The sequence below is a fragment of the Schistocerca nitens genome, chromosome 3 (genome assembly GCF_023898315.1).
Source record: "Schistocerca nitens isolate TAMUIC-IGC-003100 chromosome 3, iqSchNite1.1, whole genome shotgun sequence".
NCBI lineage: Eukaryota > Metazoa > Arthropoda > Insecta > Orthoptera > Acrididae > Schistocerca > Schistocerca nitens.
The window spans coordinates 774,840,068-774,864,149 of NC_064616.1; the positions used below are offsets into that span (position 1 = coordinate 774,840,068).

A 24,082-nucleotide genomic window follows, 5' to 3' on the forward strand; every position below is an offset into this window, starting at 1 on the left:
ACTTCCTGGCAGATTAAACCTGTGTGCCCGACCGAGACTCGAACTCGGGACCTTTGCCTTTCGCGGGCAAGTGCCTCCTTTCTTTCAGGAGTGCTAGTTCTGTAAGGTTCGCAGGAGAGCTTCTGTAAAGTTTGGAAGGTAGGAGACGAGGTACTGGCAGAAGTATAGCTGTGAGTGCCGGGCGTGCGTCGTGCTTCGGTAGCTCAGTTCGTAGAGCACTTGCCCGCGAACGTCAAAGGTCCCGAGTTCGAGTCTCGGTAAGCCACACAGTTTTAATCTGCCAGGGAGTTTCATATCAGCGCACACTCCGCTGCAGAGTGAAAATCTCATTCTGGAAACATCCCTCAGGCTGTGGCTAAGCCATGTCTCCGCAATATCCTTTCTTTCAGGAGTGCTAGTTCTGCAAGGTTCGCAGGAGAGCTTCTGTAAAGTTTGGAAGGTAGGAGACGAGGTACTGGCAGAAGTAAAGCTGTGAGTGCCGGGCGTGAGTCGTGCTTCGGTAGCTCAGTTGGTAGAGCACTTTCTTTTTACCCATTCGCCAAGTGTACAAGTTAGATGGGTCGACAACATATTCCCGTCAGGTGACGCGCATGCCGTCACCAGTGTCGTATAGAATATATCAGACGTGTTGTCCTTTGGAGGAATCGGTTGACGTATGACCTTGTGAGCAAATGTTTTCGGTGCCCACTGGACAGGCACGTCATTTCGTCTACTAATCGCACGGTTTTGCGGTGCGGTGGCAAAACACAGACACTAAACTTATTACAGTGAACAGAGACGTCAATGAACGAACGGACGGATCATAACTTTGCGAGAATAAAGAAAGTAAAATTTTCACCCGATGGAAGACTTGAACCAAGGACCTCTACCTCCAGAGCCACGGGACCACGGCGCTCCTGAGCTCACAATGTCCTTAATGTTGCTTATGCTGCATATGGACTACTCAGTTCGTATATTTTGCTTATTTTTTTTCGTAGTTCCACACAACTTCTTCTTGTTTTCTCGATTGATCTGTGTCCAGTTTTTCAAGGCCTATCCACTGTGGCAACTTATAACTAAATCTGAGGGGGGTGCGATGGGGAGGTTCCCTTGTGAGCGTCTCTCTTGCAGAGTCTTCCACTGAAGTTTATCTGTCATCTCTGTAGCGCTTTCGCGATTACTAAATGATCCTGTAACGAAGCGCGCTGCTCTCCGTTGGATCTCCTCTATCTCTTTTATCAACCCTATCTGGTACGGATCCCACACTGCTGAGCAGTATTCAAGCAGTGGGCGAACAAGTGTACTGTAACCTACTTCCTTTGTTTTCGGATTGCATTTCCTTAGGATTCTTCCAATGAATCTCAGTCTGGCATCTGCTTTACCGACGATTAATTTTATATGGTCATTCCATTTTAAATCACTCCTAATGCCTACTCCCAGATAATTTATGGGATTAACTACTTCCAGTTGCTGACCTGCTATATTGTAGCTAAATGATACAGGATCTTTCTTTCTAATTATTCGCATCACATTACACATGTCTACATTGAGATTCAATTGCCATTCCGTGCACCATACGTCAATTCATTGCAGATCTTCCTGCATTTCAGTACAATTTTCCATTGTTACAACCTCTCGATATACTACAGCATCATCCGCAAAGAGCCTCAGTAAACTTCCTAGCTTATCCACAAGGTCATTTATACGTATTGTGAATAGCAACGGTCCTACGACACTCCGCTGCGGCACACCTGAAATCACTCTTACTTCGGAAGACTTCTCTCCATTGAGAATGATATGCTGCGTTCTGTTATTTAGGAACTCTTCAGTCCAATCACACAATTGGTCTGATAGTCCATATGTTCTTACTTTGTTCATTAAACGACTCTGGGGAAGTTATCGAATGCCTTGCGGAAGTCGAGAAACACGGCATGTACCTGGGAACCCGTGTCTATGGCCCTCTGAGTCTCGTGGACGAATAGCGCGAGCTGGTTTTCACACGATCGTCTTTTTCGAAACCCATGCTGATTCCTACAGAGTAGATTTCTAGTCTCCAGAAAAGTCATTATACTCGAACAAACTTAGCCATTTCGAAAATGGTTCCATCCTTGGCCCGAAAGGCAATGACAGTGTCTTTTGGGGCATTGTCCTACGGGTAGATGCCATCGTGCCGGTGAAAAACAAACTGCATTAATGGGTTGATCTATTGAGCTTCCATAATCACGAGATTAGCCATTGAATTCCACGAAAATATTCCGCAGACTATAACACTCCCTCCTCCGCCTGTGCCCTTTCGACGATTGTGGTAGGGTGTTTACTTTCAGACGTTACACGCCTACACGCCAACGACCATCCGTCAGATGGAGCATAAAACTTGATTCACCTGAAAGGGCCACCTGTCGCCACACAGTTTACGTCATGCTGTGGTGTTGGTGAGCAAATTCCAGCCTTCGTCGCCGACGACCAGCAGTCAGCATAGGCGTATGAACCACGCACATGCTACGGAGGTCCATACGCAGCAACATGCGGTGAACGGTCGTTGTAGCCCTTTGATTCATCAGAGCGGTCAGATTCTCAACAGTTGCGCGTCTATTATACACTACTGGCCATTAAAATTGCTACACCACGAAGATGACGTGCTACAGACGCGAAATTTCACCGACAGGAAGAAGATGCTGTGATATGCAAATGATTAGCTTTTGAGAGCATTCACACAAGTTTGGCGCCGGTGGCGACTCCTACAACGTGCTGACATGAGGAAAGTTTCCAACCGACTTTTCATACACAAACAGCAGTTGACCGGCGTTACCTGGTGAAACGTTGTTGTGATGTCTGGTGTAAGGAGGAGAAATGCGTACTATCACGTTTCCGACTTTGATAAAGGTTGGATTGTAGCCTACCGCGATTGCGGTTCATCGTATCGCGACATTGCTGCTCGCGTTGGTCGAGATCCAATGACTATTAGCAAAATATGGAATCGGTGGGTTCAGGAGGGTAATACGGAACGCCGTGCTGGATCTCAACCAGTTCGATGACGTTTGCAGCAGCATGGACTATCAGCTCGGAGACCATGGCTGCGGTTACCCTTGACGCTGCATCACAGACAGGAGCGCCTGCAATTGTGTACTCAACGACGAACCTGGGTGCAAGAATGGCAAAACGTCATTTTTTCATATGAATCCAGGTTCTGTTTACAGCATCATGATGGTCGCATCCGTGTTTGGCGACATCGCGGTGAACGCACATTGGAAGCGTGTATTCGTCATCGCCATACTGGCGTATCACCCGGCGTGATGGTATGGGGTGCCATTGGTTACACGTCTCGGTCAACTCTTGTTCGCATTGACGGCACTTTGAACAGTGGACGTTACATTTCAGATATGTTACGACCCATGGCTCTACCCTTCATTCGATCCCTGCGAAACCCTACATTTCAGCAGGATAATGCATGTTGCAGGTCCTGTGCGGGCCTTTCTGGATACAGAAAATGTTCGACTGCTGCCCTGGCCAGCACATTCTCCAGATCTCTCACCAATTGAAAACGTCTGGTCAATGGTGGCCGAGCAACTGGCACGTCACAATACGCCAGTCACTACTCTTGATGAACTGTGGTATCGTGTTATAGCTGCATGGGCAGCTGTACCTGTACACGCCATCCAAGCTCTGTTTGACTCAATGCCCAGGCGTATCAAGGCCGTTATTACGGCCAGAGGTGGTTGTTCTGGGTACTGATTTCTCAGGATCTATGCACCCAAATTGCGTGAACATGTAATCACATGTCAGTTCTAGTACAATATATTTGTCCAATGAATACCCGTTTATCATCTGCATTTCTTCTTGGTGTAGCAATTTTAATGGCCAGTAGTGTATGTTGACTATGCTACAAATATGCCACCATTCTTATCCATCATCTATCAGAGATGATTGGAACAGCGGGAAGTTCCACGGGACTGGAAGAAGGACCAGGTAATAGGAATCTATAAAATGGGTAGAAAATTGGATGTACATAATTACCAGCAAATTTCACTGACATCGATTTGTTGTAGAATCATGGAACATATTTTGCGTTCAGACCAAATGACCTTTCTAGACTCTGAGAAGCTCATCTGCAGAAACCAGCACGGTTTTAGGAAACAGTGGTCATGCAAGACACAGCTGGTCCTCTTTGTGCACGATATGCCGCAGGCTCTAGATACCGGTTCCAGGTTGATGCCATATTTCTCGACTTTCGAAAGGCGTTCGACTCAGTTCCGCACTGTCTCTTGCTCCAAAACGTGCGCGCTTACGGTCTATCCGATGACATATGCTTTTGGATAGAATGTTTTCTGACAGACAGAGAGCAGTGTGTCGTCCTGAATGGGGTGACTTCAATAGAAAAAAGGAAAAAGGGTACCTTCAGGTGTGACCCAAGGCAGCGTAATGTTATCCACAAGGTCATTTATATACACTCCTGGAAACTGAAATAAGAACACCGTGAATTCATTGTCCCAGGAAGGGGAAACTTTATTGACACATTCCTGGGGTCAGATACATCACATGATCACACTGACAGAACCACAGGCACATAGACACAGGCAACAGAGCATGCACAATGTCGGCACTAGTACAGTGTATAGCCACCTTTCGCAGCAATGCAGGCTGCTATTCTCCCATGGAGACGATCGTAGAGATGCTGGATGTAGTCCTGTGGAACGGCTTGCCACGCCATTTCCACCTGGCGCCTCAGTTGGACCAGCGTTCCTGCTGGACGTGCAGACCGCGTGAGACGACGTTTCATCCAGTCCCAAACATGCTCAATGGGGGACAGATCCGGAGATCTTGCTGGCCAGGGTAGTTGACTTACACCTTCTAGAGCACGTTGGGTGGCACGGGATATATGCGGACGTGCATTGTCCTGTTGGAACAGCAAGTTCCCTTGCCGGTCTAGGAATGGTAGAACGATGGGTTCGATGACGGTTTGGATGTACCATGCACTGTTCAGTGTCCCCTCGACGATCACCAGTGGTGTACGGCCAGTGTAGGAGATCGCTCCCCACACCATGACGCCGGGTGTTGGCCCTGTGTGCCTCGGTCGTATGCAGTCCTGATTGTGGCGCTCACCTGCACGGCGCCAAACACGCATACGACCATCATTGTCACCAAGGCAGAAGCGACTCTCATCGCTGAAGACGACACGTCTCCATTCGTCCCTCCATTCACGCCTGTCGCGACACCACTGGAGGCGGGCTGCACGATGTTGGAGCGTGAGCGGAAGACGGCCTAACGGTGTGCGGGACCGTAGCCCAGCTTCATGGAGACGGTTGCGAATGGTCCTCGCCGATACCCCAGGAGCAACAGTGTCCCTAATTTGCTGGGAAGTGGCGGTGCGGTCCCCTACGGCACTGCGTAGGATCCTACGGTCTTGGCGTGCATCCGTGCGTCGCTGCGGTCCGGTCCCAGGTCGACGGGCACGTGCACCTTCCGCCGACCACTCGCGACAACATCGATGTACTGTGGAGACCTCACGCCCCACGTGTTGAGCAATTCGGCGGTACGTCCACCCGGCTCCCGCATGCCCACTATACGCCCTCGCTCAAAGTCCGTCAACTGCACATACGGTTCACGTCCACGCTGTCGCGGCATGCTACCAGTGTTAAAGACTGCGATGGAGCTCCGTATGCCACGGCAAACTGGCTGACACTGACGGTGCCGGTGCACAAATGCTGCGCAGTTAGCGCCATTCGACGGCCAACACCGCGGTTCCTGGTGTGTCCGCTGTGCCGTGCGTGTGATCATTGCTTGTACAGCCCTCTCGCAGTGTCCGGAGCAAGTATGGTGGGTCTGACACACCGGTGTCAATGTGTTCTTTTTTCCATTTCCAGGAGTGTAGGTGCGCTGCTTTTTACGATTTACATAAACGATGTGGTTGATGGTATTGACAGCGGCATTAGACGGTTTGCCGATGATGGTGTAGTTTACAGGAAATTAGTATCACACGAAAGTTGTGAGCAAATCAGTGAGGATTTGCATAAAATAAATGCGTGGGGTAATGACTGGCAGTTATCTCTCAATATGAGTTAGTGTAACCTACTGTGTATAACAAGGCGAAAATCCCCGTTAATGTAGGAGTACAAAATAAATGCCCAGTCTTTGGAAGCGGTAACATCCGTCAAGTATCTGGGTGTGACTAATCGAAACGATCTCAAATGGAATGGTCAGATTATACAAATAACGGGCAAGGCGAACTCTAGATTGCGGTTAATTGGTAGAATCCTGAAGCGATGCAGTCTTTCAACAAAGGAAATTCCTTACAATACGTTAGTTCGTCCAGTCTTAGAGTATTGTTCGTCTGCATGGGACCCTTACCAGTTGGGTCTGATTCAAGAGATTGAGAAGGTCCAAAGAATAGCAGCAAGATTCGTGACTGGTACATTTAGCCATCGCGAGAGCGTTAAAAATCTCATAGAACGTTTTTTAAGTGGGATACACTTGTAGATAAATGACGCGCTAAACGGAAGGGACTGCTCACTAAATTCCAAAATTCGGTCTTCGCCGAGGATGTAGAGCATATATTATAACCACCAACTTTCAAATCGCGAAATGATCACCATTCAAAGATAAGGGAAATTAGAGCTCGTACTGAGGCGTTCAGACAGTCGTTTTTCCCTCGTGCGATCCGTGAGTGGAACAGGGGGGGGGGGGGGGTGAAAAATGACTTTGGCGCGAATTGTGCCCATCGCTTCACACCGCTTGGTGGCTAACGGAGTATATATGTAGATGTAGATATTCGCACGTACACATCTCTGCAGCCGTCGTTCACTCCTGTTACTTATGACCCACGGTGCACGACAGTTGCGTCCGTGCCAGTTTGGGATATCGTTGTTTTGCCATGCACTATCTACTTTAACCACAGTGGCACGCGAACAGTTTACAAACTTAGCCATTTCGGAAATGGTTCCATCCTTGGCCAGAAAAGCAATGACAGTGTCCTTTTGGACATCAGATAGATCGTTCCGTTTCCGGATTGAGACGACGACTGCTCTGTTTTCCACGTCCCCCCCCCCCCCCATGCCCCCCGCCCCCCTACACACTTCATAAGCCCTCCAATGCTAGTGCTACCTCCTGCCGTCTGTGAGTGGTTATTCCACGTTGACGCCAAACATAGGCGGTGGACACATTAATGTGAATGAATAGTGTAAATATTTGTAAATTGTTGCTAATCTGTGTTGCCACAATTTTTTGCAACAGTTTGCCAAAACCTATTTGACTTTGTGATGAGGCTGTATAGTTGTGCGCGCAAGCAAGTCACCTCAATAACAGCAACTACTTTCCGTGATGGAGGGCCCTCTTTCTGCCACATTTATGTTGGACGCAGAAAGTAGTTGTTGAATGCAACAGACACTGAACAAGTGAAATCATGACACTGAATAGAGGATGCATTTGAGGTGTGAAGCGGGATGAACGAATTATAATCGGCGGAGGAGAAATAAATCAATTAATCTGCCGGCACCGCACTAATTAGGGGCAAGGCCTCAAATTTCAGACAGATTTCGCGAGTAGCTTTGAACTCGAAATATGGGTAATCTATTGGGGCCTTTATAGTGGGAGTAGGCAAGTCCGTCGAGGCCATGACGCGGGTTGTTGTCGAGAGTTTTGGGTTTAATCGGGCAGAAATAAACTACACGTTGCCTGAGGAAATCAAAGTGTTTGTGTTTGGCGTGACTTTCTGATTTCATATCTTTGAATTGTTATACCGTGAAATTTTCCTCTTTGATATCGCTAAGCGTACAGCAAGAGACGCCGGCCGCGGTGCCCGAGCGGTTCTAGGCACTACAGTCTGGAACCGCGCGACCGTTACGGTCGCAGGTTCGAATCCTGCCCGAGCATGGATGTGTGTGATGTCCTTAGGTTAGTTAGGTTTAAATAGTTTTAAGTTCTAGGGGACTGATCGCCTCAGAAGTTAAGTCCCATAGTGCTCAGAGCCATTTGAACCACTTTGAACAGCAAGACACGAGTTGGAGCTTAAACGGACAGCCGGGTTCGTTGATTAACAGGTCCTTGGGTGACAAGCGCGTGAATAGCGTGAGTCGCAAAGTACGTATCGCAAGCCGTCACACGGACGTGCTTCCTCGACCTCATGCAACTGAGGAATGGGACAAGTGAATCGTTATACTGTGAGAAGAAACTTATCACTCTCTCTGCACTCGTTTCAGATATTCTCAGAGGTGACACGATTTTAGATTCCAACAAAGTGAATGTACTACATGGTGAACATAAGATTTTGGATGGTTATTGCAACGTACTTTACCAATGTTTGCTTATCTTTCCAATGCGTGTTCAATATGGTGTTTCTAATGTTTTAGATGGTCTCCTTGTATGTTTTTGTTGCTTTTTTCCCAATTTGTTTTGGATGCACTTCCCATTTTCAACATATTTGGCAACTAATTCGCACTCCCCACCTCATTTTTATGTAGAGTTGCGATGACTGAGTCTCTTCACGACATCCTTATCAAGAATAACAGTTGCTGTATGCCGTATCTTAATTCATGACAGCGGAAAAGCCGTGAATGCTAAGTAGTTGCTGTGCCGGCAGCCGGTGGAAGTCTTGAAGTCAGGAATTTTAACTATTAAATGTGAAACGTCAAGTATCTTTCAACGTGGTCGAAGCGTGCACATTTTCTAAACCGTCCATACTTTGCTCTCTTCACTGTGCGACATGTGTTACCATGAAAACAGGACAACTTCCTACCAGGATACGAATTAAACTAATGTGTACTCTGAATTGCCAAAAAGAGACCGTAGTACATTTCCAGTGTTGAGATGGCTTTGTGAGCACGTTCCGGACGCCAATAAATAAGTGAAATAACAAAAAAAGTACGATGCATGTGAAGTGAAAGTACCACCCCGTCATCTCGCAGGTGTTGCCCTCGTGGTAACGTAGTCAGTTTCTCCGTAGACTTGCCCAGTACCGAATAATCTAGTACATTTTCAAGTTAATTTGACGCTCACATCGAGTAGCTAAATGTTTTACATAGCAAAAACTTCGGTTGCATTGATTGACTGTTCCTTCTGTTCTTGGAAGAATATTTTATACATTATGAATGAAAACATACACGACATCAGTCTAATATTCTGCAATATTGATTTTCTTTTAAAAACCGGTTTTAGGCTGTTACGCCGTCATGAGGTGTAGAAATAAATATGTGTGGCTGTGAAATTTTTGTAGGATTGAAGATTAAACTGGTGCATCTACAGAGGAATTATATGAATGAAAATGAGATTAAAAATTATTGGATTTAGATGATATATGTGACACATATAATACTGTTCCAAGTGAGTCTTGAACAGGTCTAATATTACAAACAGGTGAGATATTCAAGTAAGATTAAGGATGTAAGTGAAGCAGCTGTGATTATACAAAGAATTTTTTTAACAGGTCGAGTGAAACTATAGTAGCTGAAATAAAGAAATATGCGGCATGTAAGTAGGAGGGGCTATTTGCAACGTGGCATGGTTGGGATTATGAGTAGTAACCACAGTTAGAAGTGGCGAGTAAAATGAATTTTGTCTGATCGCAACTGCTTCACTTACCTCCTTAATCTCACTTATATATCTTACCTGTTCGTAACGTTGGACCTTTTGAAGACAATATTATTTTGTTCAGCCACTCACTTGGCAAAGTCACCAAAGTTTGTTGTTCATTGATCCCACAAAAATTTCAAAACCACACATATTTATCTTTGTGCATGATGATAACAGCCGAAAACCGATTGCAAAAGAAAATAATAAATACAGTAGGATATTAAATCAGTACCGTGTTTTCATTCATAAAAATTCCATTGCGCTGAAGAGAGGATGAGAAAAATCTGTGTATTAGGTAAATCAGTACTGAATTGTGAAGAATTTTTAACTGGCGGTCTATGAGACTGTGTCAGGCCTACGTTTCCAGTTCCATTAGCCGGCGGGCTTTGGGAAGAGAACGCCAATTTGCCACGGCTCATTCGAATCTCCTTCCGTCGTCCCGTGGCAGCCGAGCTATAGTTGCTTGCAGCACCACCTAGCTAGCAACACGAGCTCCATGCACGCTACTACCAGACACGAAAACATCCGCCCACAAATATCGCCCCTGCAATAAGAGGATTTAGAAGCGATCATCGGTTTTTATTCTTCGCGCACGTCTGCACAACATGTATGTTATGGTCTCTGAAGCGCAAGCTAGGAATATTTCTTTCTCTCTACCTGTCTCACATATTCACTTCCAAGGAGCAAAGACCTGTGTTAGCACTGTCTCTTGTTTCTCCGTTTTTTTAATCGTTTGGGCGCTTTTCAAAGTTGATTCAGTTGTTATATGCAATAGAAAGGAGCTTTCCTACGTCTGCATTCATGTCATTTTGGAATAGGTTGATCTTGATTTACAACGTGACTGCTTTGGGAAGTTCATACTTGTGCATAAAACTGCCGTTAACCAATCCACTGGAACTATTTGGTAGCTGAAGGTTTGGCCTAACCATAATCTACTCTCGAGTATAGCCATTTACGTTTGAGTCATACCACACTTGCAAAACAGGGCTACAATAATTTGTTTATGTACTCACGTCTGCTGGGTGACTGAGACCCTGTGTATGACACTGCTGCTCATTGTTTCCTGACAGCCGCATTAGTTGTTGACAGACGTTCCATTGTTGTGGTATTTTGTTTTTCCCGCTTAAAATTTAAATTTTTACGACTAGCGTATCATATCTACACGGGACAATCTTTAACTCCTAACGGTAATACTCACGCGAGTCTTAAGTCTATACTTGATAAGATAAACCCTCTCACTTCCCATATTACTGTAATGTGGCCAGGAAAATTACTATCAACGTTCTCCAAGTTTCCTCTGAAGCGTCCTTCCTCCATGTCTCCTGAAGGATCTCATCTTTAAAAATATTTCATCCAAAATTGCATTTGGAATAAGCAATAACCTTACTAGATAAGATCAAGTACTTTATGACAGTAAAGACATCTGCATCATTGGTGTCAAGCTTATCAGTGTGATGTATGTATTGTGATCAGAATTTAAAATTCGCTGCCATTCACTTCCGGTTTCAGTCAGCCTTCTGTTCCTAATATTATGTGGGCATATTACGTAAATTAGTGGTGGAGGGGAAAGAAAGGAAAGGAAAGAAAAGGAACCGATGATATCAGCTGTATCAGGCCTTGATGCGGAATCGATGGCGACGAGTAAACACGTGTGCTGGAACGGGACTCGAACCCGAATCTCCTACTTACGAGGCAGTTGTGTTACCCACTGCGCCATTCGGACTCAGTGTTTATGGCAAATGCACGGTCTGTTTCGGGCACGTTCCCTGGCTAACCCACGATCCCACCCAGCGCCACCGACCTCCACTTCCCGTTCATGTCCTCCACGCTCACTAATTTTAGATACCCACTGGAGGTCAAACGATAATGTACACCCACACTACATCTACATCTACATTTATACTCCGCAAGCCACCCAACGGTGTGTGACGGAGGGCACTGTACGTGTCACTGTCAATACCTCCCTTTCCTGTTCCAGTCGCGTATGGTTCGCGGGAAGAACGACTGCCGGAAAGCCTCCGTGCCCGCTCGAATCTCTCTAATTTTACATTCATGATCTCCTCGGGTGGTATACGTAGGGGGAAGCAATATATTCGATACCTCATCCAGAAACGCCCCCTCTCGAAACCTTGCCAGCAAGCTACACCGCGATGCAGAGCGCCTCTCTTGCAGAATCTGCCACTTGAGTTTGCTAAACATCCCCGTAACGCTATCACGCTTAGCAAATAACCCTGTGACGAAACGCGCCGGTCTTCTTTGGATCTTCTCTATCTTCTCTGTCAACCCGACCTAATACGGATCCCACACTGATGAGCAATACTCAAGTATAGGCCAAACGAGTGTTTTGTAAGCCACCTCCTTTGTTGGTGGACTACATTTATAAGGACTCTCCCAATGAATCTCAACCTGGCACCCGCCTTACCAACAATTAATTTTATGTGGTCATTCCACTTCAAATCGTTCCGTACGTATACTGCCAGATATTTTACAGAAGTAACTGCTACCAGTGTTTGTTCCGCTATCATATAATCATACAATAAAGGATCCTTCTTGTCTATGTTAAGGGTCAGTTGCCACTCGCTGCACCAAGTGCCTATCCGCTGCAGATCTTCCTGCATTTCGCTGCAATTTTCTAATGCTGCAACTTCTCTGTTGCAGGTCGTGGATTCATTGCTCTTCGAGGCGAATTACTTATCAGAATGTGTGGTGGCTGGTCTTTTGGACACGTCCGAAACAGACATCATCCGTTCATATAATTATGTTGGCATTTTTCATGTTCGTAATTGAGTACAATTTTGGGGCCTCCCCTTCTCCTTCCCGACTGTCCTTGCCAATCTCTATAACATCATCCTCTCTACCGGCTTCTCCCCCACCTTCCCCAGGGCCCGCTTTTTCCTCTCTCCTCCCTCTCCCAGAGCGGATTTTCCTCCTTCCCTCCCTGAGTCCCTGCACCCCCTCCTCGGCTGTTTTCCTCTCTCGTCCCTTCCCTCCCCAGCGCTCGTTCAGTGCGGCCCCCACCTCATCCCCTTTCTCTCCCCTCCTTCGGGCCTCCTTTTCTCTTCCCTCTTGTCCCCCCCCCCACCCCGGAAGATCTTCCAAGTTTTTTTTTTTATTCATTATCAAGTGTCAAGCCTTAGTGTTGTGTTCAGTGCTGTTATAAAGTATCATCTAGTGATGTGGTTTTAATTGTGTGCTCGGCCTTTTATGTTGTTTTTGGATCGAGTGTTTTTTCTTAAGTGCGCTTCAAATTGCCAGCTGTGTTCTTTTAGCTTTATGTTGAGTTTTAACTGTCCCCCCAGTGCATCTATCTATCTATCGCTTGAGCCTTGTCCTGCAGTTATGCAGGGTCAGCCATCGTTAATTGGATTTGGCATGTTAATGGTTAACGGGTGGCCAGATGCCCTTCCTGTTGTAACCTCGTACCCCCCGGGAGAGACTTAGTGTACCCCAACTGCCTGCGTCGAGTGTAATCCATGGAATAGTGTGAATGTGTGCAGATGTCAGTGAGCCTTGTAACTGAGGTGGAACATGGGGACCAGCCCAGTATTCACCTACCGGGATGTGGAAAACCGCCTAAAAACCACATCCAGGATGCCAGCACATTGGCCCTCGTTGCTAATCTGCCGGGCAGATTTGATCCGGGGCCGGCGCGCCTACCTGAGTCCAGGACACAGCGCGTTAGCGCTCTTGGCTACCCTGCCGGGTTGTCCCCCAAGTGCATGTCCCCATGTTAATAGGTATTTTAACTCCCCTCATCTCCGTTTTCATTCCTTTTTATGTCCCTTTTTTATCCCCCTTTTTGTGTAAGAATCCCCATTTCTGTGTTTTATCAAGCCGTTTGGCTGAAGAGTGGTGGACTGTGCCACTGCCAGCCCTCTCCTGCCTGTGTGGGGCAGGGGAATGAAATTACAACAAAGAAAAAAAATTGGGGCCTCATTCGATGGTTAGATCCCCTCAATTTGAAGTCGACGGATTATACTGCCTGTGCTACACTCAGGGTGTAATCTACAGTTTCGAAGCACCTCTTGCTGTTGCTGTTGTCGTCTGTCTGTCTGCCTGCCGGCCACTTCTCTGCCCACCACTGCCGCCGCTATCTGTCTGTCGGTTGCTGCCACCGCCCAGTGCTCACCGCCGCCTGCTATCCATCAGTCGCCGTCTGTCCATCGGTCTGTCCGCTGCCGTCCACCTGTCCACCACCGTCCATCATCACCGTCCGCCCATTGTTTTCGTCCGTCCGTCAGTCTGTCTGTCGCTGTCCGTCCTTCATGAGCCTTCCCACCTCCACTGTAATCTACACCTCCCCCTCCCCCACTACCACAGTCACTTCCTGAAGTGCTGCCTGTGGCCTCTCTCCTTATACCTCGCTTCCCATCCCCCCACCCACCCTTTCCCCCATTTCCTCCGCTGCTGTTTACCCCAACAGCTACACCCTTCCCACAGCCTCCATACCTGCAACAGCTTCCACTCCTGACCTCGCCCTCACATATGCCTCTGCTGCCACCTCTGATGCCACCCCTCAAGTGGTCGGCTTCCCCTCTCTCACCTCCTCAATCACTTCATCATCTGCAACCCCTTCCTGCATCACGTTACGCTGGGCCACAATCGCCACCACTGAACCAGCTGCATCGCCCAGCACCTCCACCACTCCTACAGGATCTGTCACCCACCACCTTCCTCTCTTCTCTGCCCCCCTCCCCTCCTCCCAGCCTACACTCTCCAATAAACCCCACTGGGACTCATTCCTCATGAAGTCCACCTCCCTCTCCTTTCATGCAGACCTCCTCTGTAAACTCCCTCATGTCATGCTTGGCCCCCACGCATCCCTGACACATTCCTCTCCTCTTCCTCTCCTTGTCAGCCCCAGCCTCCCCATCGCCCCCTCAACCTACACTGCTGTGATCACCAAGTTCAGCCAAGTGATCACAGAGGATTTCCGCTCCCCATTACCCCCTTCTCCATAATGACTGCTCCCTTCCTGACAACCTCAGTAAGGCCAACCACTTCGCTTCCCACCTTCTCCATCCCTGATAACCCCCACTTTCATTATTCTCTTTTCCCCACCATCATGGAACACACCTACACCTCAGTTGCTCCACTTGCTCCCAGTTTCCAGTACTTGGGGCAGTTGCCCCCTTTCGACATCAACACTCCAGTCACAGCACAAGACATTGCACTTATCTTCGAGTCAAAATGTGATACGACCCCTAGTCATCACTGTGTCACCTACTGCCACCTCAGAGAATGCCCCCTTCTCCTTCCTGACTGTCCTTCCCAATCTCTACATCATTATCCCTACCGGCTTCTACCCCAACCCGTGGAAAACATCCTGCATCCTCTTATTCTTTAAACCCAACAAACCCCCTTCCCTCACCTCTTCCTTTTGTCCAATCTGCCACACCCCATCTTCAGTAAGGTCTTCGAATCCATCCTCTGCTGTTGTATCCATCACCACCTCAATCACCACCACCTCCTCCCTCTTACCCAGTGTGGCTTCCGACCCTCCTTCTCCACCAAAGACCAACTCCTTAACCTCATCCACCTTCTTTCCCTCCAACTTAGCGCCCATTGCACCACCATTTTTGTTTCCCTTGATCTCCAAAATGCCTACGACCACATGTGGCATCCCAGTCTCTTCTTCAAACTCCAAACCTACGCCCTGCCTATGAATTTTGTCCATCTGGTCGCTTTCTTCCTCTCACACTGTCCTTCCTACGTCACCCTCCATGACACCAACTCCCGTATCTTTTATCCCACGTGCCCGCATCTCGTGGTCGTGCGGTAGCGTTCTCGCTTCCCACGCCCGGGTTCCCGGGTTCGATTCCCGGCGGGGTCAGGGATTTTCTCTGCCTCGTGATGGCTGGGTGTTGTGTGCTGTCCTTAGGTTAGTTAGGTTTAAGTAGTTCTAAGTTCTAGGGGACTTATGACCACAGCAGTTGAGTCCCATAGTGCTCAGAGCCATTTGAACCATTTTTTATCCCACTGCTGGCGTCCCCCTGGGCTCCGTCCTATCCCCCCTCCTCTATCTCCGATACACCGCAGATATGCCCAAGCCACCCTACCTGTCCACCTTCTCCAATATGCTGATGACACTGCCTTCCTGGCTCTTTATCCTACCCTCCAACGGTCCCAATGCACCCTCCAAACGCACTTTGACCAGTTCACCACTTGGTGTAACCAGTGGTTCCTTTGTATCAACCCCTCCAAAAACCAGGCAATCATAATAGACAGCACCATAGGATGCATCACCTGTCCGATTGCATCCTTCCACAATCCTCCACACCTACAAATCCCTCATTTGCCCTATCCTCTGTTGTGCCAGCGTTGCCTGGATCTCCGCCATTTCTCCCCACTTTTATAAGGCCCTCCAAATCCTGGAGTGCCACATGCTCCACCCTGCCTTCCATATCCGCTTTTCCTTCCCCCACATGACTCCTGCATGACCTCATCCCCTTTTCCCACCTCCTCCTTTTCCTCCAACATCTTTACACTGTCTGCAGGCTTGATCCCCCCCACCCCCTGGTTTCCTCCTTCCTCTCCACACCCTGCCCTTTGCTGCACCTCTATCGCTGTATCCCTCCCTCTCTCCACATGCACACCCTCCATCTCCTTCATCAAGGAAATTTCCAGCACCTCCCCCTCCCGGATGTTGAACTTCGCTGTGACATCTGCCCTTCCTACCAACTGTAGCCTGGCCTTATTTCCCCCATCCCCTTCCCCAGGGTGCCCTTTTTCCTCTCCTCTCCTTCTCCCAGAGCGGATTTCCCTCCTTCCCCCTTAGTCTCTGCACCCTCTCCTCTACTGTTTTCCTCTCCCATCCTTCCCTTCGCAGCCCTCCTTCAGCACAAACCCCACCTCATCCCCATTTCTCTCACCTCCTTCTCACCTCCTTTTCTTCTCCCTTGTCCCCCCTCCCCCACCCCCTGGCAGATCCATTATACAGTGTCATCTAGTGATGTGGATTTAATTGTGTGCTCGACCTGTATATAGTCCATGATTGTTTGTGTGCTTTTTATACTGTGGCCGACTTTTAACTTGTTTTCGCCTCCCGTGTTTTTTAAGTGCACTTCAAATTTCCAGCTGTGTTTTTTTAACTTTACATCGACTTTTTGACTGTCCCCCAGCGCATGTCCCCGTATTAGTGTTATTTTAACTCCCATCATCTCCATTTACAATGTTTTTTATGTCCCCCTTTTTATCCCTCTTTTATGTAAGAGTTCGCCTTTCTGTATTTCTTTTTTTTTTTGCAAATCTCTTTGGCTGAAGAGCGATGGACTGTGTCGCTGCCAGCCCTACCCTGCCTGTGTGGGGCAGGGGAATGAAATTACAATAAAGGAAAAAAAAAAAGATTTGGGCCTTATGGCGAAGGCTATTGGCAGTTGAGTAATGCCATATTAACAATTCCGCTTTTATGACCCACAAGAACGAATGTTACCATCCATGATCTATATGGTTTCTGCACTCCACTCTGTGTATACGTTACTTAACTGAACATAAGTCGTATAGAAGGATTTCTGTAGCCTCAAAATCCCACCACTTGTGCACGCGACATGTACTCCACTACCCGAGTGGCCGCTGTTTGTGTCAATTGCATGTGTGATCGGTTAAAAGAGTCCCCAAACTACCCATTAGATATCAAGGTCAACGAAACTGCACAGGAGGTCGTCACAAAATAGTGTGAGCCTAAGATGTAAGTCCTTGGCTCGACTCTCAATCAAAGGAGAGCAATTGGTTCAGTGAATGATGTAAATCGCGAGCTGTGCTTCCAAACTGCGTGTGGGGCTACCTCTCTGCACCCCTTCGTTCAGCCAAATAAGGGATCTGAGGAAGGGTTCTGAACGTAGGTCGCTCCTGGCGAACTGGCTACAAAAGTTGCTATCTGCACCTGGTGCGCTCAATAACCGCCAATAGAACCTCCTACGTATCTAAGGCAAAACCTTGGAAAACATACCAGATGCACAGTGGTCATCTTTCACAACCTGCGAAAATGTACAAACAGAGTCTCCATTATCTGTGTAACGTATGAGTTTCCATCGATCAGCACACCCGCACTTCTCACTTTTGGGAACTTCCAGTACTGTCACCCCCATTCCCAACAGTTGAAGCGTCCCTTGCTTAGATGTAAATTCAGTAATGGGCAGCACCTCATCTCCGTTTTTAATACGCAATGAAACAGTTATGTAAACAGAACCCGCACTCGTCTTTCGCTCAGAGATTCGCTACACCACCAATTTCTGCCATTGTCCTTCCAATGAGGGCGAACCAGTCAGGTCTGTAACTGCGGCATGAGGGATCTCAGACGACTCCAGTTTCAGCCCCAGGTGTCCCAGCTGCAGCCTGAAACCTGCCGATCAAAGCCGATACAGCTTCTAGCTGTTTCCGGACAGGAGCCAAATCCTCCGCATCTGTACGCAACATGCTTAGGACCCGATAGTCTCCTCGTGTTAGCTGCCAGATCGTAAGATCAACATGATGAGATATTTCAGCGACCCATCTGTCCGCCATCTTCATTAGAATGCTGCTACTGCTGAGTCCCGGTGAGAACTGATGCCAAGGTTGCACATCGTCGTCCTGTATAGGTCTCTGTATCACACACAGCGTGCCGCGCGGAGTGTCCGCGCGGTTAGAGGCGCCATGTCACTAATCGCGCGGCCCCTCCCGCTGGAGGTTCGAGTCCTCCCTCGGGCATGGGTGTGTGTGTTGTACTTAGCATAAATTAGTTTAAATTAGTTTAAGTAGTGTGTAAGTCTAGGGACCGATGCCCTCAGCAGTTTGGTGCCTTAGGAATTCACACACGTTAGAACACTCGGCGCATGCGCCGCCCACAACAGTTGCTGCCCTCGAAGACTGGGTCAGTGGCGCAGCCCTCAGTAGAACACCAGCTGCAACGATATATCGCACTCAGAGATTATTTTCAAACTCTTGGGCTGGCCGCAAGGAAGAACGTTGTGCTTTGGAACGGGATAGTACAGGTTTCCACGTCCTGCTAAGAGGAAAACCATTGTCTCTGTAACCTAATTTCAAGCCCGCATCTCGTGGTCGTACGGTAGCGTTCTCGCTTCCCACGCCCGGGTTCCCGGGTTCGCTTCCCGGCGGGGTCAGGGATTTTCTCTGCCTCGTGATGGCTGGGTGTTGTGTGATGTCCTTAGGTTAGTTAGGTTTAAGTAGTTCTAAGTTCTAGGGGACTGATGACCATAGCTGTTCAGTCCCATAGTGCTCAGAGCCATTTGAACCATTTGAACCTAATTTCAATTCTCTGTTTATAAACACTGTTCCAAACACCGGACGTATTGGCAACTATCAGATTCTAGTCAAATTTCATTCCGTGTCCGTCGTTTCTACATCTACATCTACATCCACACTCCGCAAGCCACCTGACGGTGTGTGGCGTAGGGTACCTTGAGTACCTCCCTTCTATTCCAGTCTCGTATTGTTCGTGGAAAGAAAGATTGTCGGTATGCCTCTGCGTGGGCTCTAATCTATCTGATCTTATCCTCATGGTCTCTTCGCGAGATATACGTAGGAGGGAGCAATATACTGCTTGACTCTTCGGTGAAGGTATGTTCTCGAAACTTCAACAAAAGCTCGTACCGAGGTGGTTCAAATGGCTCTGAGCACTATGGGACTCAACTGCTGAGGTTATTAGTCCCCTAGAACTTAGAACTAGTTAAACCTAACTAACCTAAGGACATCACAAACATCCATGCCCGAGGCAGGATTCGAACCTGCGACCGTAGCGGTCTTGCGGTTCCAGACTGCAGCGCCTTTAACCGCACGGCCACTTCGGCCGGCTCGTACCGAGGTACTGAGCGTCTCTCTTGCAGAGTCTTCCACTGAAGTTTATCTGTCATCTCTGTAACGCTTTCGCGATTACTAAATGATCCTGTAAAGAAGCGCGCTGCTCTCCGTTGGAGCTTCTCTATCTCTTCTATCAACCCTATCTGGTACGGATCCCACACTGGTGAGCAGTATTCAAGCAGTAGGCGAACGAGTGTACTGTAACCTACTTCCATTGTTTTCGGTCTGCATTTCCTTAGTATTCTTCCAAAGAATCTCGGTTCTGGCATCTGCTTTACCGACGATTAATTTTATGTGGTCATTCCATTTTAAATCACTCCTAATGCCTACTCCCAGATAATTCATGGAATTAACTGCTTCCAGTTGGTGGCCTGCTATATTGTAGCTAAATGATAAAGGATCTTTCTTTCTATGTATTCGCAGCACATTACACTTGTCTACATTGAGATTCAATTGCCATTCCCTGCACCATGCGTCAATTCGTTGCAGATACTTCTGCATTTCAGTACAATTTTCCATTGTTACAACCTCTCGATATACTACAGCATCATCCGCAAAAAAGCCTCAGTGAACTTCCGATGTTATCCACAAGGTTATTTATATATATTGTGAATAGCAACAGTCCTACCACACTCCTCTGCAGCACACCTGAAATCACTTTACTTCGGAAGACTTCTCTCCGTTGAGAACGACATGCTTCGTTCTGTTATCTAGGAACTCTTCAATCCAATCACACAATTGGTCTGATAGTCCATATGCTCTTACTTTGTTCATTAAACGACTTTGGGGAACTGTATCCAACGCCTTGCAGAAGTCAAGAAACAGGCATGTACCTGGGAACCCGTGTCTATGGCCCTTTGAGTCTCGTGGACGAGTAGCGCGAGCTGGGTTTTACACGATCTTTTTCGAAACCCATGCTGATTCCTACAGAGGCAATGTTCTGTTACTGCCGATTTTTCCGGCTTTGTTGCCTCCTGTGACGGCTATATTCCACGCACCTATCCTGAACTGCGCGAATCGAACGGCCGATCTAAGTCTTCCCACATTTTCACGGAATTTTGTATGTGCCAGGCTTCCTAAGCCTCAAATCATCTTTCACATAGCCAAGTAGTGTCCTAATCTTGGAAGGTGGACAGAACTAACTCTTAACGTTAAAAATGCATTAAAATTCTTCCAGTCTTAAAACGATATGCCACCCAGCATAAGGAAGAAAGGCCACAGATCTATGCTTCTCTTCATGGTCCAAACTCCACAGCCCGCGCCGGCCAACTTGGCCGTGCGGTTCTAGGTGCTTAAGTCGGGAACCGCGATACCGCTACGGTGGCAGGTTCGAATCCTGCCTCGGGCATGGATGTGTATGATGTCCTTAGGTTAGTTAGGTTTAAGTAGTTCTAAGTTCTAGGGGACTGATGACCTCAGCTGTGAAGTTCCATAGTGCTAAGAGCCATTTGAACCATCCACAGCCCAACGAATCTGCTTCTCAGTGTATCCCTTTTCCTTAAACACAGCCTTCAAATGATAAAAATACTTGGGTTGAAGTGCCCGCGTTGGAAGTGGCATATGCTGTCCCTAGGAGAGTCCTAAGGACGCCATTTCGTAGGTACGGTGAATGGCAAGTCTCGAGGTCGGTACCACCAGTCCAGTTACGGAGGGCGGCAACTGTGGTGGGCGGCGCACGCGCCGTGTACGGTACGGAAGCCTACGTACAACGATGATTTGCAGCCCTGGTATCAGTTTTCAGTGGGACTTAGCAGCAGCAGTAGCAGCAGGGTTATCCTGAATATGCCGGACAGATGGTGTGCCGAAATATCGAATCATGTTGATTTTACGACCCGGCAGCAAACACGAGGAGATTATAAAGAATTCTTACGCGGGGAAAGCTTAAGAAGTCAGATGCTTAGACCCTGTTTCACTGTTTGTGACTATATAGTAAGATGGAGCAGGAACTAACATAAGTAAACGGAGACAAAAAATGTAGCTTACAGTGAGGCAGCAACAATAAGATATTAAACAATTTGAATATGACACTGCAGGTGGTGCAAGGCTACAGGCTCTACTACCATAATGCAAACAAACACCTTCCGAAAGGCCTTGAAGTGCCAACGGTACCGACCGGCCGCCGTGTCATCCTCACCCCTTAGGCGTCACCAGATGCGGATACGGGGCGCATGTAGTCAGCACACTGCTCTCCTGGCCGTTGTCAGTTTTCGTGACCAATGCCGCTACCTCTCAGTCAAGTAGCTCTTCAATTGGCCTCACAAGGGCTAAGTGCAACCCGCTTGCCAACAGCCAACAGCATTCGGCAGACCCAGATGGTGACCCCTCCAAATGCCTAGCCAAGCCCGACAGCGCTTAACTTCGGTTATCTGATGGGAACCGGAGTTACCACTGCGGCATGACCGTTGACCTACTACCATAATACACATTGCAAAAGAATGAGGGCAAGAAAAAGAAACGAGCCACAAGATTTCTTAGACGATGATCAGTACTAACCAAACTCTTTCTCAACGGCAAGAATACAAACTAGTGGGTTAACTCTTAAGTACTGAGTCAGAAATCGATCGAACTGCACACGGCAAACACTCAAATCAGAGAAACGGCTTTATGATACCCAAACTGCACGACTTTCGTGCTGTGGGTGAGGCAAAACGTTTGAACTACGAAGACTAACAACTGGTGCCCAAGATTAATCGCGTTCGAGCATTAGCGGCCGAGTATTTTTTGTCCTGTAACACGTTGAACCTTGCTGCGACCACTGTCTGCATCAAGACTGGATAATCGTTGCGTAATTCTACAGGTAGCCATTCCTACGTACAGTTGTAATATTTAATGCACTAGTGACAATGTCTCTTAAAATATTGAGATGTCTGTGTAAAGAATGCATAAAGGCTAGGCTTCTTTCACAGGCGACAGCAGTGCGGGCTCTGCTACCCGTAATGTCATTCTGAATAAGGAGCCGTTGGCTAGGATAGCACGCCGATGGATACAACAGTTTCAACTTTTTGTGTTGTCTTTGGGCTGCATGATGTATGGCATCGCTCTACCCGCGTCTGACAAAGAGAAAGAGAGAGAGAGAGAGAGAGAGAGAGAGAGAGAGGAGTGAGAGAGGGGGGAGGGGGAGAAATCGATTCTATTGTTGAGTGGGAAACTTTCAAGGGTTGTTCCACCGTCAAAGTCCAGACGTTGACTTTGTTTGCGCATATTGTAATGTTCGCTAAGTTGACGTTGTCTTTGTTTGCGCATATTGTAATGTTCGCTAAGTAATGCATCCGATGTGTGTTGTGTTTCACTGTTGATGTTGTAGTTTGAAGAAATATTATGCTGGCATAGGCTTATTCGTTTCGGATAGCTCTAAAGAGGCAACGGGCGTCAAGTATTGGCACACGTCTTTCTCCTCGGGACGCAGCCGAACTGTTTAAGATTTAACAGAGGATTTTGTCTTACAATCTGGTGATCATGAACTGTCCGTCTCCACACTTCACCCCTTCTGAAAATTATTTTCTACGATCGGGATTCGAAGTGATAACCTCCGGGTCGAGTTCCACGCCTCTAGCTTGCATTAGTGACCTCGACCACAGAGCGTTGATTCATTGGTGGTGTTATGAACCGAAGAAACGCTTTAATACCATCCAGATATTGACCTTGGTGTATACATACTGCATCATCCCAATGAGACTTGTTTGACTGCTTGTGATACGTCTGGCGACACCGTGGCATACGGACAAATGTTGACCTTAAAATTGCACTGCGCAGCCTGTTGTTCGTCTCCTTCAATAAGTGGGGATGGGAAAAGTGTCCCTCGGTCTCATGCGTTCTGGTGAGACATCCCTTTGGTAATTCACACATTCCCATTAAAGTATGATCTTGAACTAGCTGTGTTTAGCGTAATTTCCGTGTCTACCAGTGAAGTTATGTCTGTTTCGCAATTTAAAATACTCCTTACATTAGTTTGTTGCAGAAAAGATTTCCTGCATTAAGTTTTGTACGAGAGCTTTTTCTTCACGTATGTTCGTGCCTCAATCTCTCTTACACGAAATGCGTCCTTTGAAAATATCACGCTTACGATTTTCGGGATTTCTTGAATCTCAGTGGAAATTACTCTATACCAAACTAAAATGTATAGAGTGGCGGTATCGTGGAAAATTACTATTTTAGGGACAAGTCGTCGCAGTGTTAAGATATATATGGTGCTCTGTGTCACGTGTAAAGTCAAGTGGAATAACTGGTTCTCGTTTTCTTCTTTTTTTTACCTACCGCAACTGTTCAGTCAGAAACATCACGAAGCCGATTGCCTTTCAGTCTCTCAGCGACGCCGCAGAATTTTCCGATACCGCTCAGTATTTTAATCACCTTAGAACAAAATATATGGAACGGACTCACGTTCCACTGCCAAAACCATAAAGCAGTAGAATTGTGCAGAACGTGTAATGCATGTGTTCAGAGTAATAATCGATAGCAAATTTCGTACGGGATTGGAAAGGACGACAGCAGGGAGGTATATGAAACTAACATAATAACTAAACAACTAGCTCCATGGAAAGTAATGCTCAGGTGCTTCGTCTGTAAGCCCTGAAGTTTTAGCGATTGCAGCTGAAAATTAATATCACGACAGTTGATTTACGAATTCCTTTATATCATCATCATTTGATATCAGAAGTTATGAAAATTATATATTTTTAACCTCGTCAAAGCTGTTTTCTTACCACACACAGACACACAAATCCCTTCCCCCCCCCCCCCCCCCACA

At 47.3% G+C, this 24,082-nt stretch overlaps 1 protein-coding gene and 1 pseudogene across 2 annotated transcripts in view; both read right to left on the reverse strand.

Annotated features, from left to right (window-relative positions):
* Positions 1-24,082, reverse strand: part of LOC126248781 (uncharacterized) — a 661,014-nt gene that overhangs the window by 397,117 nt on the left and 239,815 nt on the right. The gene's annotated exons all lie outside the window — the stretch shown is intronic.
* On the reverse strand, positions 21,623-21,742 carry LOC126249997 (5S ribosomal RNA; annotated as a pseudogene).